Source organism: Meles meles, chromosome 2, assembly GCF_922984935.1.
Source record: "Meles meles chromosome 2, mMelMel3.1 paternal haplotype, whole genome shotgun sequence".
Classification (NCBI taxonomy): Eukaryota; Metazoa; Chordata; class Mammalia; order Carnivora; family Mustelidae; genus Meles; species Meles meles.
This window is the reverse complement of record NC_060067.1, coordinates 71,538,902-71,552,144: the sequence shown is the minus strand read 5'-3', so window position 1 is coordinate 71,552,144 and position 13,243 is coordinate 71,538,902.

Below are 13,243 nucleotides of genomic sequence, written 5' to 3'. Positions count from 1 at the left end.
AAGTGATTTTTCCTCATCATCCTCACTCTAGTGAAGGAAGTCTCACTCCTTCAGCAGGATCGTAACCTGGTTTGTTGAAAACCTACTGTGTGCAAACATGATGGCGGATGCTGCCCTTACGCGCGTGAGGGAGGCAGCCTTAAGTTCGGCCCTCACGGGCTTGACTTTGCAGGAGGAGAATCCTGTTATGCCATTAACCACTCGCGTGCTTATTTGGTTACCAGTTCTGTGAAGGGCACCAGGTGAGCACAGAAAGGAAGCGGCAGATCCTTTCAAGCTGTCAGAGCTTCTTTCAAACAGTGGTGTCTGAGCTCTGCTCCGCAGTATAAAGACGGATTGCGGGGCGGGGGGCGGGGGGTAGGGGGGAATCCACCTGAGAAACATCCTGCCAAAATCTTCAGTAAGGGAGGATGAGAGCACGTTCAAAGAGAGGAAGGAAGGCCGGAGTGGCTATGGTCAGAGCAAGCAATGAAAGAAGCTGATAAGATAAGTATCGGATGGTCTTACAGGCCAGGTAAGGATATTGGTGGTAAAGATTTTGCCTTATATTCCAAAAAGAAAGAGGCTTTTTTTCTGGCATGTGTGAAAAATACAGCAGGCTTTATTTCTAGTTGAGAAAAGAGTTGATGTCAAAATCTCCTTACCTCTGAATCCCAGGGTAATAAAAGTATTTCTAATAACATCGTCTTACATGGACCTCATTACTGGAGTCCTTTAATGAACGCCTTGCAACACTTAATGGAGACCAACTTTGGTAAGTAATTATTCATTTGCTGTCAAATCCAACAAACCTGTTTGCAGTATATATGCCTCTGTCATCAGGATTAATGTGTAAATCAAGTTTTGGGTTCGGAGGCCAGCTGGAATGGATCTGTGGTCTGAATCTTTACACCAGGAAGCCCTTTTGAAAAAAGGATTTTTCAGTCACTTACTTTTTTTTTTTTTTTACATTTTATTATTTATTTGACAGACAGAGATCACAAGTAGGCAGAGAGGCAGGCAGAGAGAGAGAGAGGGAAGCAGGCTCCCTGCTGAGCAGAGAGCCGGATGTGGGACTCGATCCCACAGGACCCTGAGATCATGACCTGAGCCGAAGGCAGCGGCTTAACCCACTGAGCCACCCAGGCGCCCTTTTCAGTCACTTCTTAACCAGAACTCTTTGAGGTAAGGGAGACCAGTCATCTTCATCAAGAAAGCACATAGAGGGGGCACCTGGGTGGCTCAGTGGATTAAGGCCTCTACCTTCGGCTCAGGTCATGATCCCAGTGTCCTGGGATTGAGCCCCACATCGGGCACTCTGCTCCGCAGGGAGCCTGCTTCCCCCTCTCTCTCTCTGCCTGCCTCTCTGCCTAGTTGTGATTTCTCTCTGTCAAATAAATAAAATATTTTTTTTAATCTTTTTTTTTTAAGATTTATTTTTTTGACAGATAGAGATTACAAGTAGGCAGAGAGGCAGGCAGAGAGAGAGAGAGGAGGAAGCAGGCTCCCAGCCAAGCAGAGAGCCCGATGCGGGGCTCGATCCCAGGACTCTGGGATCATGACCTGAGCCGAAGGCAGAGGCTTTAACCCGCTGAGCCACCCAGGCGCCCCAAATAAATAAAATATTAAAAAAAAAAAAAAAGAAAGCACATAGAGGAAGGCCCCAAGATATAATAATGGTCGTTTGCTGTCTGGTGGCAAGGCATGGTTAAAACGGGATGGAAAGGTGCGAGATGGGTGTGGCTTGGTGGGTGGGTGGTGGACAAGGAGGTAGCTTTGAAAGCGCAGTAAAACACATAGCCTCCAGGGACTCATGGGGTTCAGCTGCACAGTGGTGGAGAAAAGAGAGATCTGAGATGTTTATGGAGAGGAAAGGAAAGAAGCAGCATTTCTGAATAAGCAGCTAAGAGCCTTTAGGTGAGACTTGAATGTCAGGGCAGTGATGGTTCCCCGATGGCAGGTGCCATCTTTTCAAGGCTTTTCAAGATCATGGGTCATTAATGGAATTCACTTTCCTGAGTGATTTAATAAAGTCAAAGCCCCCAGTATATCTATGAGTTCTGCTAAGGACACACCAGGCTGATGGAAATAATATTAATTCTCTTACACTTTTATGGTTCTTTAAAGTTCACAAAGTACTTTTATCTAGATGATTTTATTCGAGAAGAGCTTCTGTCCCTCGGGGGTGTAGACAAGAAGAGATGCAGACCTATGAAACATTTTGCTTATGTTGCTCATGTGTAAAAAATAAATAAAGACAGAAAGAAATCACCTGAAATTGTTGTCTGCGTTCAGCTATGTATTTTTAAATGCCCTATTGCCTTTTACATTTCCTTTCAAATGAGCATGAGCACAATACTTGGGGTGGAAAGTTATTTGTTGTTAAAGAAATCAAAACAGAGCTTAAGCATGTATTTTTATTCCATATTTTGATTGTTTTTTTCTTCACACAATTCTATTCCGGTGCTTTCTTTGCTTTGCCCAGATGGCAAATGCGCCATTAAGTTTGTTCAGGCTGAATTAATTATCTTTTTATAGTAAAAGAAAATCCTCTCCTTGTGACAAGTAAGATGTTTGTGCTGTATTTATGAATAAATAAAAGCAGCTGTTATACATAGCATTATTAATAACATCGCTTTAAACATCTCATGTGACAAGAAATCCACTTTTTTCAGTATAACAAAAGCTCTTGGTGTCCCAGAGTTTATGAAAACCATCGACCTGTTATCCACACCGCAGCATAAGAAAAATGTCACACTTTCTGTAGCAGAAGGATTTAATTCAAATTGCCGGCATAAAGCAGTACTCTTTTAAAATGGTTATTATCTTTGCTAGTCATTTGGCCCGAGTCTTGAGTGTTTCACAGGTGTAGCTTCTGGAGATCAGCAAAGCCCCTCTCCTTGCCAAAAGAAACTTAACAGGCAGCCCCAGACTTCGACTAAATGGCCACGATGATGCCATTTCCTGCTTTTCAGTCAAATGTCTTTTTGAAGAGTTATATGGCCAATGCAGAGGGTTCCCCCCTGCCCCACTTTGGTAAGATAGGGTAGGTTTGCAAAGCAGAGGAACTCTTTCCCCTTACAGAGAGGTCTGCTGAACTCTGAGCCGAAAGAGATAAGAGGAAGTATAAGCCCTTGTCAACACGATGAGATCATAACTCTGCAAGGCACCTGATTGGGCTGAGACTTGCCCTGTTTGAAGGAACTTGGTTTCCCATGAGGCCATGTTATTTCTCAGTCACGCTGACATGTCCCTAAAGATTTATTTCATTCTTAGTCGTCTTTGTCTTATTTCAAACAACAAACGTAAAATGCGCTCCGAGGAATAAATATTTGCAAGCACAGGCATACCTAAGGCTGACCGTGAAAGCATGAGGTGTAGGCTTCAAGTGGGTGCATTGTCTGCAGAGAGAATAATAAAACTGGCTGAAAGTCTGTCTGCTTTTGTGATCACTGTGTGTCAGTGACTCTAAATTGATGCCAACGGTAAAATACCCTTCCCTGAAAAATATTTTTGGAAGTCTAATGTAATGGTGTAATTTGAATTAAATCCTTCTGCTACAGAAATTACACTTTGGTGTAATTTGAATTAAATCCTTCTGCTACAGAAAGTGTGACATTTTTCTTACGCTGCGGTGTGGATAACAGGTCGATGGTTTTCATAAACTCTTTCATACATGCTTAAGCTCTGTTTTGGGTTACACAGCTTCATTGCTTGGGTTACATTGTTTTTAATAATATACATGTGATCTGCACGTTGGGACATATTTATTACTTACCTTTAATAAACATTATATTCCTTTTTCAAAAGATTTTATTTATTTATTTGTCAGAGAGTGAGAGAGAGCACAAACAGGGGGAGTGGCAAGCAGAGGAAGAAGGACAAGCAGACTCCACACTGAATAGGGAGGAGCCTTGATGCGGGACTTGATCCCAGGACCCTGGGATCATGACCTGAACCAAAGGCAGACGCTTAATCGACTGAGCCAACCAGGTGCCCAGCAAACATTATATTCCACGTGAAGTTCACTTGGAGATGTCAGTTACGTGGGTGGCCATCAGCTGCAGTGGATTCAACCGACAGTCACTTCTGAAGTGTTCAGCCTTGTTCAAACCAGCCTCAAGCACCGTTGGTATTTTCACTGCTCTGGCCTTGCACATTCTTTTTTTTTTTTTTTTTTAAGATTTTGTTTATTTATTTGACAGAGAGAAAGAGATCACAAGCAGGCAGAGAGAGAGGGGGAAGCAGGTTTCCTGCTGAGCAGACAGCCTGATATGGGACTTGATCTCCGGACCCCGAGATCTTGACCTGAGCCGAAGGCAGAGGCTTAGCCAACTGACCACCCAGGCGCCCCAGGCCTTTCCCATTCTTTAAGCAGATTGAAATAAACAAGGATAACACAGTGATTGTGAAGAGTAAGACATTGAAATTTACCTCAATTTTGATTTGTGTTTAGCCTTTAAAACTGAGAAAGAGAGAAAGCCAGGCAATGTAATAGTTTAATAAATTCAGATTTTAATTCGCTCATGAAATAGTTTCCTTGGTGCACCTGGGTTGCTCACTTAACCGTCTGCCATTTTCTCAGGTCATGATCCTAGGGTCCTGGGACTGAGCCCCAAGTTAGGCTCTCTGCTCAGTGGGGGAGTCTACTTCTCCTTCTCCATCTGCCCCTACCCATGCTTGTTCTGGCTTTCTCTCTCTCAAACAAATAAATAAAATCTAAAAAAAAAAAAAAAAAAGAAGCTTCCAGAATATGACTAATTTATCTTTAACCTTGAAATTTGATCTTTTTAAAGTGTCAAAAATTTGATTTAAAACTAAAATAAAAATGAAGAAAATGAAATGTTTCAGTGGTGGTATGATTATGTAGGTGCCTAATTGTGTCTTTTGCAAATGTCTCAGTTTCATTAAAATGTACTTATTACTGGTCACGTACACAAAATATTACTTCATCAGACTGTCACTGCAGAATCAAAGTCTGAGCTATTATGAAGATTTAAATAAATTGAATAGTTGTGGTTTTTTTCTTCAGAAACTTAAAAGAACTTACAATTATTTGTAGTATTTTTGTAAAATCAGCAACCAATTCAGAATTATTCTGAATTTTGTAAAGAAATGTATGTGAAGGAATTATACCAAGATGAGATTACATTCTCTTCCAGCATGGACAGTGAGGAACAGAGAAGTAATGTAAGCAAAATTCAGAACCAAGAGTTCTTGAATTTTTTGTTTTTAAATGGAGAAGAGAAAGACACTAGTAAAAGGCCAAGTAAGACTAAACCAAGACACTTGTAAAGACTTGGACAAGATCACAACTTCATTTAGGAAGAGAGGGTGGATGAGAATCTGTTTTCATATCACTGTGTGTCCAGAGCCAGTTCCAGATGACCCAGAAGTTCATCTTACTGGGAGGGAACTGGACTTTTTAGGATTAAAAAAAAGCATTCTCTAAAGTCCGAGGAAAGGGAGAAAAGGATGAAGAATGCAGGCAACACCTGATGACTTTATGGTTTTAGGTATATAAAAGAGTTGAGAATCTGGAGAGTCTCATCAGCATAAAAAATATATATATTTTTGTCTTTTTTTGCTGCAGATTTACAGTTAATAATACAAAATCTGGAATATCCAGCTTTATAACTAACCGCAGTTATAAAATTATTGAAAACAGGTCTTAAAATCATAGTTGAAACTATATCCCAAAGTCCCCAAGAGCGATGTAACACCCAAACATCATCTTCGAAAAACACCTTTTATCACATGTGAAAGATCTTCGCATTGGGAGTGAAATTCCAAATAACTATTGATCAAGTCCCCTGAGAAGAAATTAATAAATAAAGAAATGGAGATAAAATTGCTAGGAAAATGTAAGTGAATTAAAGAAAATGTTTTGCCAATTTCTAGGAATATGTATGTGGTTCAACTTACATAATCATACTGCTGATGATCGAAAGAGTGGACATTGGGACGATACCAGGGTGCCTAGGTGGCTCAGTCAGTTGAACATCTGACTCTTGATTTCGGCCCAGGTCATGATCTCTGGATCGTGGGCTTGAGGCCATCATTGGGCTTTTTCTTTTGGCTACGGTTTTTCACTTTCCAAACTCTTTATACTGTATTGATTTCCCTGTTTCCTTAATCACCTCTTGAAGGCATTTTTAACCTAGAGTCTACAGGCATGTGGATTGTACATGCCCGGGTTTCTGTGAATCCCTAACCCTCAGGAAGAAAGGATGAGTGTGTTTATCAGTGTGGATACATTGTTTTTCTAGAAAAATTCCAGTTTTCATCAGGTTCTTAGAGTGTTCCATGAATCAAAAGGAATCCCTTTCCTCCCCTGTTAAGTCACAGGGTCAGGCAGTGCCAGGTCTTATAAAGTTTTCGGTAGACTTTAATGCCAACTCAGGATCTTGTTATGATGCAGGTTATGATTCATTAGCTCTGAGGAAGTGCCACATTGGTGTCCAAGGACCACACTTTGGATAACAAAGGTACAGTACTCATAAAATTAGACACAGGAGAGCTTTTGCCTCTGAGCTCTTCAAGAGGCCACCATTCCAGGAACCATTACCGAGTGGATACCGGGAGAGCCAAGGAACAAAATGTGGCCTCCATCACCTGATGCTGGGCAAGTTGCCTAACTACTCTAGGCCTATTTTCCTGTCTCTAAAAAGGCACAAACAATATCATCTGACAGGATCATTGTGAATTCAGTTAGATGCTGACTACAGGTCTTGGAACAGAGTAAATACTAGATAACTTTGTTCCCTATCTCCTCGCCTGAGCACTCCATGGTTTCCTCTTACTCTCGTTAGGCAATTACTCAGGAGTTATAACCAGCACCACTGAAGATAGCCTCTGGATAAAAACAAGTACAGTTTTGCACATGTCCAGGATTTCCTTGAAAGAGTTCTACTTTAATACCTCCTGGACTCCAGTCCTTTCCACCCAGCAAAGTTCATCAGTAAAGTATCAAAACAAATTGCCTATTTGTGAGGCTTTTAGGCTTAGCAACTGGTTGCCGGGGGAATGCTGCCTTTAAGCTAATTTGACCAGTGTCCTCTCTCACCTCTATTTCAACTTCAGCACTTATTTGAGCAAATTGTATCAGTTAATTGCCACCTACTACAGCGAATACTGTGATATCCCAAAATTCTTATCCTCTCTCCCAACTCATTTTCAAGCTATTCTACCTGCTAGCTCTCACCTATCTCACTACCATAACACCTACAATGTTGACCTGATAACTGCTGCTGAATATAGTTGCTTACATTATTGATATTCATTTTTGATCTGATATATTACCTTGGTAATATATCTGATATATATTACTTTTTTGTCCTTAGATTGTCAAGAAGCAAGTATGTCTAGGTTGCATTGCGTCAAAACTCCCAACAGTCAGGTGAAGCGGGGGCTTAAACGCTTTTGAAAAGGTCATAGTTACTCTTTCTTTGACTTTAGTTCACTGCCCTTGCTAATGAATGATTTCATGCTCTCATTAAGCTACAAAGGCTGGACAATTTGGTCAGTACTTTTCTTCTCATTGTTACCAAGGTATCAAGGTCATGATCAACATGGAACTTAGATTAATTTAACCTACTATCAAGTTCTCATTATTGATGAAGTTTCTGAGCAGTGGTAGTAAACAAAGGTGACAGAAAACAGAGGTACTAATCTATAATTTTTTAATCCTTGAAGTTGCCACTTGTAAAGAGAAATCACAGTATAAAAAATGGAGAGAAAGAAAGACTTTTGTGTTATTCTTGAAGATCATTAGTCTCAAGGTTACCAGCCAACCGTAATTCTTGTTTAATTCTCCCATTACCACTTAATTCTGTTTATGTCAGGAACACCTTTAATAGAATGTCACTTCAAATCACGGAAATACAAAGACAGGCACTGTAATTTACATTAGCTACAAAATGAACATCCTTTCCATGGGGACCCCTGAGCTAGCAAGTACATCAGTGACAATTCATGTTGTTTCTGAGATCTTTCTGGAAGCTGTAGCCATTAACTTGATTGATAACATATCCCCAAAAGAGGGGGTGGGGAATAAAAGTTATTTTCGTTTTTCTAGAGTATAGGTGTGAGTGTTCTTCTCCCTATTCCTGAAGGAGGTTCTGGGTGCTTATCCAAAGGGGAAGAAAAAGATTTGTTTTTTATAGTACTATTGTTTGATTTTAGCAATTGGTCTAAAGGGAGAGGATTTGACTTATCTACCCAATTCTGGGTGTTAGTTCTGCTGTCCAGGGTGTTCTGATGTTCCCAAGTGACTTTGGGTATCTTCAATGGGTAGTGTGACTCCCTGAGAGGAACTCCCCAAATATCTGACCACTCAGATATGTTGAAGAGATCTGCACCAGCATCTTTAACTCCTCTTTGGTCCTGATATATATGTATATATATGGAGGCCATGTACATGGCTGGCCATTGGTAGCTAGATACAAGGAAACACAACACAGTAAAATTCACTGATAGAACCTCAAAAAAGACAATTTTAAGAACAAATCTCTAGGAATAAAACCCCTTCTAGAAATACCATATAATTTTTCAGTAACTCAATTCTCACATTATTAAGGCAATGATATAAATTGTTGACTATGCCAATTGATGACAAGAATAAACCTGATGATTGCTTTTAGCAATGAATCGTGGAAGTGGAATATTTTTTGAATCTAGAAGTAATTAAAGGCTATGGACACCATTGTTAGGATGGATAATCGAATTTGTTGCATGGCCAACAAATGGGTAACTTACCATTGGACATACTTTGCAAGTGTAAAACCACATAGCATTTTACCTTTGTCTCTATCATATGTACTATAGAATTTTGGGTGTCATAACTGAGTTTTCTACCTTTCCCAGCTAAATCTCCCAGATCTCAAAGAGGATGAGGTAGGGCAAAAGGAGGCAGAGTCACAGTTCTGTCTATCTCTATCTCAATAGAGTACTAAATGGAAGCACATTCTTGGGAGTGTTATGGGAACTCAAGAGTCCTGAAAGGAGCCTGATGGGTGAAAGTGTGTCTTTTGAAGGAGGTAAATAAAACATTTTGAAAGTGAGTAGAAACTGACCGAAAATGATGTGTGAAGAAGGGCATCCCAATACCGTGAGCCTGACTTCAGGATTATTGCCCTTGTCACTGGGGCCTCATCCCTTTCACCTCCTGGATGCTGTTTCTCTGCCCCTGTAACCATCTTGATCTTCCTCCTTCTTCCAGAAAAGTGGAAAAGGCAAGTGCCTTGTCCAGGGCATGCATCTCTCACTCCAGGTTCATATTAAAGTTTTTGTGATTTCTTTGTCCTTCCATGCTGCACAGATTATTTTCTGTTAGATCAAAGACAAAATTATTTTTCATTTTCTCTTCACATCATTCCCCCCGAAGACTAATAATTTAACCTTTTCTATACAGCTGTTTCCCCAAATAACTTAAGAACAAAATTGTTATTCTGGAAGATCTTGCTTTAATGTCCTAGCAACCACCTACAGGAAAATTAATCAAACTGAAACGATGATCGGTATTTGAAAAAAAGAAGTCAGGGTCTCCAGAGAGACTGGTCCTAAACAGTCACCAGGGAATTCCAGTAGCTCACCCGACATAGGGCCTGTAAAATTTTGCAAAGAATGATCAAGACTGCCTGATCCCTCCCTGGCTTTTCTGGTCACCTCTGAGATTGGCTTAGGTTCTTTTGTATCCTTGACATTCCAGACGTTTCTGAGAGATTTCGGTGGCTTATTTGAAGTCCATTTATAGTGTTACAAAATACTCAGCTCAGTTCAATGGTCCTTACATCACTGGGATGGGCTGTCTTTAGTCATAGGCCCCATATACCTGCCTATCATTTTTATCATTTTTACATCTGTGTATCTCCCCAGTGTCTGCAGCTATTTGGTGATACATACAACCACTTGAAAATCCTGGGATTTATATTTTATATTATGGGGTCAGCTTAGAAATCATGGTGTCAGAACACAAATCCTGGCTGCCAGATCCATCTTTTCCTGAGAGATTTCTGAGACAGACGTATATACTGAAGAGGAAGGCAGAAACTTGTATTAGCGACTGTCACTAGCGTGGGCTCTGACGACTCCAAGTTTGTTGAGCTGTGCTACATGATGGCAGCGTTGGTGCTGCTGGCTTTTGACACTGTAAGCCCATCCCCTGAATTTCAACACTCGGCACCAAGGCCAAGGGAGTAAAAATAAACCATCAGGAAAAACCTAATAAAGGATAGAACTCTTCCTTAATCCTCAAATAGAAGAGAGTCCGTCTGGCTACTCCTAGGCATAGAATTCTTGCTCGCATTACCAATTCTATGAGAAGAGAGCCCCTAGAGGAAAAAGAAAGCCAAAAACACACCCCATCCCCACCACCAACACGCATGCTGACTCTGATCTTTAATTGTTCCCCCATGACTAGCCCTATTCAGCATGGTGGTCTAACAAACATGTTTGAGCTTTATTCTGCTATGTCTCAGGGATTACGGGGTGTTTCTTTGTGGCTGGAGAAAAGTGCTTAGCGTTCAGCTTGTGCAGTGATCCTGGACCAGCTCTTGCTGGTTGGGGAGGATATTGCCTGGATGGCTCTGTAGGAAAATTCAGAGAGAATTTTAGTAATTGAATTATGGAGATCAGTTTTGGTTTTTTTTTTTAATTTCTTAATTTTTGAGAGCAAACAAAAATTCCTCAGTCTGGGTTCTGGAACTTTCCATCAAATGAGCCTGCTTTAATTTTCCAACCCCATATCTCTCATTCCCTAAAACTTCTTCTTTCCCTAACCTCATCAGATATGACATCCTAGAATAATGAAATCCTCCTTTCTGCAAATTCAAATCCCCTATACATTGTAAGGTTCAAGGTTAGCTGATTCTTCCTCAAGAATCTTTTACCATGGCACCCAGGACATCTGGATCTGTCCCACTCTTCACAGTCCTCAGTAAAAATCTCTGCATCGTGTCACGTTACCAATATTATCTTGTGAGTGTAATCAAGTAATTTCAAGCAGGTATGATTTGTTTCCCAGAAGAGGCATCAAGTTTGCAGCAAGTTTCACTTGGGAGAAATTATTATCTTTTTTGCATCTCCACAGCACTAGTAAATCATGCATTCATTCCATTTGCAAATGTGTGTGACTAGATGGATAGATGAATGAGCCTGCAGATCTTCACATGGGTTCATCTGCAGGCGAGAGTGAATAATGTCAGGTCAGATAGGTGAGACAAAACCAGGTAACATGGAAGAGACCCATAGCAATTCCAATAGGCAGCCCCAAATGAGTGTTTTGAATCAATTCTTCCTTTTTGGGGAAGTGTTTCCTATATAGACCAGATGTTGATATTCTTCCCCGATTCCTGACACCACTGTGTGTTCCATTGTGATTGACCCAGTCAACTCTTCTTCATTCATTAATTTTTTTATATTTATTTATTTATTTATTTGACAGACAGAGATCACAAGTAGGCAGAGAGAGAGGAAGAAGCAGGCTCCCTGCTGAGCAGAGAGCCCGATGCGGGGTTCGATCCCAGGACCCTGGGATCATGACCTGAGCTGAAGGCAGAGGCTTTAAACCACTGAGCCACCCAGGTGCCCCCATTCATTAATTTTTGTCTTACATATTCTTTATGGGAAGATCAGGCAGACAATTTGTGTTTTAATAAAGACAAAAGTAAAATCACACATAGTACCACCACTTAGAGATCATCACTATGAACCACTGGCCATTTTTATGTATGTACACTTCTTAAATATATAGAGCAAATTATATTATACATAATATCTTATCACTTATTTTCACCTAATTTATTGTTAACCTGATTTCAATGGCCATACGGCAGTCTACTGTATAAATGGAATATATTTCCTTAATGAAAGCCTTTTTTTCTATTTTTGGATATTGTGTACTTTATACTCTCTTATTGTTATAAACTATCTCAGCACATATCTTTGAGACAAATCTTTTTGCATACCTTTAATCATTATGTTAAGATATATGCCTCCCTGTCAAAGGATCTGGAAGAATTTAAGGATGCAATGATATTGAATGGGACCCTTGTCCCCTTCTCACATTTTTGTTCCTGCTTGTAAGAGAGACTGAACATGCCCCCAGCTTCTTCAGTTAGGGACGTGTGAGAGAAGATACAGCTGACCTTTCTGCATCCCATTCTCCATCCTCTCCCAGGAAGAAGGCTAGCTAATTTACTTGACCAGAGGGCTCCTTCCTTTAGTAGTTAAGATTTATACATTTTTTAAAAGACTGTATTTATTGATTTAGAGAGAGAGAGAGAGCTCACACAAGCAGGGGGAGCAAAAGGCAGAGGGAAAAGCAGGCTCCCTGCTGAACAAGGAGCCTGATGTGGGACTCAACCCAGGATCCTGGGATCAGAACATGGGCCAAAGGCACATGTTTAATCTACAGAGCCACGCAGGCACCCCAAGATTTTTAAATTAAAAGTCAGCTTTGTGTGCCTTGTGCCTCCTGTCTTGTCTCATACTTCCAGCATCGTGTGCTTTGGTCTGGGCCTGAATGTTCATCTAGCTCTCTCTGGCCCAGCCATACTCTCTTTTTGTTCTATGACTGAGTGGTGGGTGAATGGAAACCGTAAGTCTCTCTCTTGGTTCCAGGTTCTTGTGGTTGGGTGGATCAACAGAGTCAGAATCAAAGGTTAGGGATTGAGAAATAGGAAGTCCTACTTAAGACTCCTGATGTAAACCATGTTCCGTGTGTTGGTATGTATGTGAAAGAGGTGTACGGGTGGTATTAAGCACTGGCCGATATTAAGTATACCAGCACCTTATTTCTCCATCATTTATTTCGTGCATCATCTCTCATCAGTAAAACCTAGAACAGAGAGTAGGTAAGTGCTGAAATAAAAACAAAATAAAAACAAACAAACCAAAAACCACCCCCCCAAAAACCCCCTGTGCCTAGTTCCTTAAGAAAGCCCTGTGGGCATGAGAAAGACTCAGAGCATATTATCAAGTACATCCGTCATGTTTTGGGCAGGAAATTTTCAAGGCCCACGTACTCATGGTTAAATCGATCAAATATTTTCTTTATGGTTTTGGTCCCTGGTATCCGGTTTGGAACGGCTTGCCTTAGCCCAAATGAAAGTCCATGAATCTTTCCTCCAGATGGCTTTTGGGTTCATTTTGGTTTTGAAATAATTTGACCCTTTATTTTGGTTCAAGGTATGAAGCCGGTGGGGGGCGTGTCTCAGTTCATTACATCCCCCAAAAGTCAACCAATCGCATTTTATTAAATGAT